The sequence below is a fragment of the Scyliorhinus canicula genome, chromosome 10, assembly GCF_902713615.1.
Source record: "Scyliorhinus canicula chromosome 10, sScyCan1.1, whole genome shotgun sequence".
Taxonomy (NCBI): Eukaryota; Metazoa; Chordata; class Chondrichthyes; order Carcharhiniformes; family Scyliorhinidae; genus Scyliorhinus; species Scyliorhinus canicula.
The window spans coordinates 86,590,099-86,594,801 of NC_052155.1; positions in this window are offsets into that span (position 1 = coordinate 86,590,099).

Sequence of the window (4,703 nt, forward strand, 5' to 3'; positions counted from 1 at the left end):
TTGCTTGATTGTCTTTCCTTTGTTCCCGGAGATGGGCCATCAGTATGTTAATTGACCTACTGTTTCAGTCTTGTCCGGGAGCTACCTTCTCAATACGCATACAGGTTGTGTGCCTGCTTGCTTTCTTAACATTGTCCATATTTCCCTACAGTCATTGTGATCATCCATTTTGTATTCTGGAAATGGCCATCCCAGATGGCTACAGAACAGGTCCAGGAGTCAGAACCTGAGGATCGTCGGCCTCCCTGAGGGCAGTGAGGGTTCGGACACGAGGGCATATGTGGCAGGTATGCTGGAAAAGTTGATGGGAGAAGGGGTGATTACGCAGCCCTTGGGCTGGTTTAGCACAGTGGGCTAAATAGCTGGCTTGTAATACAGAACAAGGCCAGCAGCGCGGGTTCAATTCCCGTACCATCCTCCCTAATAAGTGCTGGAATATGGCGACTAGGGGCTTTTCACAGTAACTTCATTGAAACCTACTTGTGACAATAAGCAATTATTATTATATTATTATTAAGTGGACAGAGCGCATAGAGCTCTTGGTGGTGCAAATGCACCAGTTCCTGGACAAGGAACAGATTTTGGGGTGTGCCAAGCAGATACGGAGCTGCGTGTGGGAGAACTGTGAGTTGCGCATCTACCAGGACCTAGGCGCGGAACTGGCCAGAAGGCGAGCCGGATTAAACAGGGTAAAATTTGCCCTCTTCAAGAAGAGGGTGAAGTTCGGGATGTTGTATCCAGCGCGTCTTTGGGTCACATTTGAGGGCCAGGAACTTTACTTTGAATCACTGGACGAAGTTATGAATTTTATCAAGGACAGGGCAGCACGGTGGCACAGTGGTTAGCATTGCTGTCTACCGCGCTGAGGACCTGGGTTCGAATCCTGGCACTGGGTCACTATCCGTGTGGAGTTTGCACATTCTCCCTGTGTCTGTGTGGGTTCCACCCCAACAACCCAAAAGATGTGCAGGATAGGTCGATTGGCCATGCTAAATTGCCCCTTAATTGGAAAAAATAATTGGGGACTCTAAATTTATTTTAAAACTTTATCAAGGACAAAAGACTAGCAGGGGATTAAGGTCACTGAACCCTGGGACAGGGCAATGCGGTGACTATTTAGTCAAAATCACTTCTGTGTTGTTTTGAATATGCAGTGCTCTCTGTAACAAGGGGTTATTTTTTTAACCCCTTCCTTTTTTCTTTGGTTTTCATTGTGATAAGGTGTTTGAGCAGCTGCTCAGGGTGTAAGTTAACTCTGTTCCATTGGAAGGTGGGTGAAGGGATTTTTTCTACTGTTTGTTTACTGGGGACTGTGATGCTTTGAATATGTATGTCCAAGAGGGGGGAGGAGGGAGAACAATGGGAAGATAGGATGTCTGGCACCATGGACCACTGGCGGGGAGGGTACAGACCATGAAAATGACGGTCCTCCCCAGATTTCTATTTGTCTTTCAGTGTCTCCCCATTTTTATCCCGAGGGCCTTTTTTAAATGGGTGAATGAGGTGATTTTGGGCTTTGTGTGGGCGGGTAAAACCCCGCGAGCAAAGAAAGTGTCGTTGGAGCGTAGTCGGGGGTGGGGTGGGGGTGTCTGTTGGCACTGCTGAACTTTTGTAACTACTACTGGGCGGCTAATATAGCCATGATTAGGAAGTGGATGGCTGGGGGGTTGGTGTGGGAGCAAGTAGAGGTGGCATCGTGTAAGAATACATGTTTGGGGGCATTGATGATGGCACTTCTGCCGTTCTCGCCGGCCCGGTACTCCACAAGCCCAGTGGTAGTTGCGGCTCTGAGAGTCTGGGGTCAGTGGAGGAAATATAGGAGAGCGGAGGGAGCATCGGTCTGGGCCCCGGTTTACAACAACCATCGGTTTATACTGGGAAGGCTGGATGGAGGGTTTCAGAGATGGCAGAGAGTAGGAATTGAGAGGATGGGAGATCAATTTATAGACGGGAGCTTCCCTAGCTTGAAGGATTTGGAAGAGAAATTTGAACTGCTAGCAGGGAATGGGTTTAGATATCTGCAGGTACGGGATTTTCTGAGAAGGCAGGTTCCGACCTTCCCGCTCCTGCCACCATGGGGGACACAGGACAGGGTAGTTTCCAGAACATGGGTGGGAGAGGGGAAGGTGTCAGATATCTACAAAGAACTTATGGAGTCGGAGGAAACCCAGATAGAGGAACTAAAGGACAAGCAGGAAGAGGAACTAAGGGGAGAGATAGAGGCAGGCCTGTGGGCGGATGCCTTAAGCAGGTGTTGCTCTTTTATCTTTATTAATAATAACCACAAGAAGCAAGTACATTCTGTGCATTGGACAAATGACCACACAACCAGTATATTAGTTCAATTATTGTTTATTATTAAACATAGGCTCATTTCTATGCGTAATAATCTACATACGGCTACACATTAAACTATACCTAACAGCTTAAATTGGATTGGATTTGTTTATTGTCACGTGTACCGAGGTACAGTGAAAAGTATTTTTCTGAAAGCAGCTCAACAGATCATTAGAAAAGAGACTTAAACAAAATTCAAGAAAATACATGAGAATACATAATATGGAGAGGTTAGCTTTATCTAAGCTAAATATTAGCTTTAGAATTAATTTTTAAAAGGTTAGAACGAGTATAAGTTAAGTTAAAAGTGGATCTGTTGGGGAGAGCTTGCAGAGAGTCGCCTCGCTCCGGCGCCATCTTGAGTCTTGACCTTTACTAAATGACCTTTACTTAACTTTCAAGTGACTGGCTCTGTGCAGGTTAGACAATGCCTTTAGCTGAATCCCCACATGTGGCGGCTGGAAGTCGTCAGGTACGTCTCGGCTGCGACTCGTCCTTCAGGTAGCCATCGCGGGTCCTTGAACTTGGCTGGTCGATGTGCTGCAGTTGGTGGGGCAGAGGCTGGTCCCAAAAGAGACAGAATATTGGTCGCGGAGTTCTTCTTATCCTCTGATCTTTTGTGCTCTTTTGGGTAGTCCCAACCCAGGATCCAATGGATCAATAGGATTTCAATTACCCTAATCGATTCTGGCCCATTAGGGGCGGGCACGGTAGCACAAGTGATTAACACTGTGGCTTCACAGCACCAGGGTCCCAGGTTTGATTTTCTGCTAGATCACTGTTTATGTGGAGTCTGCACGTTCTCCCCATGTCTGCGTGGGTTTCCTCCGGGTGTTCCGGTTTCCTCCCAGTCCAAACATGTGCAGGTTAGGTGGATTGGTCATGCTAAATTGCCCTTCGTGACCAAAAAAGGTTAGGAGGGGCTATTGGGTTATGGGGATAGGGTGGAAGTGAGGGCTTAAATGGGTCGGTGCGAATGGCCTCCTTCTGCACTGTATGTTCTATGTTCTATGTACCTTGATAGCTGGGCGGGTCCTAGTTGTTATTGTCCAAGGCACGTAGACACTCCCAAATAAGGTAAATAGGCGGCCCCAAGTCTGTTACTGCTGTTATGTTTCAATCTGTGTCCCATTGTCCTGGGGAAATCGGTGATTGACCTTTAGCAGATGCAAGTCTCTGTGTAGGTCTGGTTTCTTCTGCACAATACACAGGGCCTGTGTATCGTCTGTGTCCCAATCTGACCACAATTCCCATTATCCTTTGGGGTGGCCATTTTAGATGGCCATATAGGGTTAACACATCCTCATCATTTGGGGTAGATGTGCGCGGGAGGTCCAGCAAACCATGTCCATATGTTTTGGGCATGCCCGAAGCTTGGAGGGTTCTGGCAGGGTTTTGCTGAGGCTACGTCCACGGTACTTAAAACACGAGTGGTGCCGAGTCCAGAGGTGGCGATCTTTGGAGTGTCGGAAGAGCCGGGAGTCCAGGGGGGCGAGAGAGGCTGACGTTTTGGCTTTTGCATCCTTGGTAGCCCGGAGACGGATACTGTTAATATGGAGGGACTCGAAGCCCCCAATTTTAGAGACCTGGGTCAGTGACATGGCCGTATTTCTCAGTCTCGAGAAAATAAAGTTCGCCCCAAGAGGGTCAATGTTAGTGTTCGTCCAGAGATGGCAGTTGTTCGTCGACTTTCCCAGAGAAAATTAAAATGTCAGTAGATGCAGAAATCTGGGGGGGGGTTAGGCTATTGTTTCATTTTAAAAAAAAATTTAGATTACCCAATTATTTTTTCCAATTAAGGGGCAATTTAGCGTGGCCAATCCACCTACTCTGCACATTTTTGGGTTGTGGGGGCGAAACCCACGCAGACACGGGAAGAATGTGCAAACTCCACACGGACAGTGACCCAGAGCCGGGATTAGCCGTGAAGGCTATTGTTTCATTGATTGGCGGAGCGAAGACTGTGATGGGGATGGAAATGTTTTATGTACCATGTTTATGTTGCTGTTAATGTGTTATTATAAAAACTACAAATACTCTAATAAAATGTTTCTTTGATAAAATGACCCGATGGTGCCATTAACATATCGATTAATCCATTATTTGACATGGCAAGACCAGGAGACTTCCGTGCCCTGTGGACACCGCAGGGGTTGGGATGCTTTATTGACCGCTTTAGTTGCACTCTTATTTGATGATTTACGTTTCCGTTGATCTGTGTTATGTTTCGGCAGGGCACCTAACAGGAACAGCCCTTTTTTTGCTTTGTCCATCAGTTTGTTTCCATTCTTCTGTTTTGTTGGTGCACCTCAAAAGAGTGGCGAGAGCAGGAGAATTGTGAGAAGAGGTCCAGCCCCAGCCCTCTG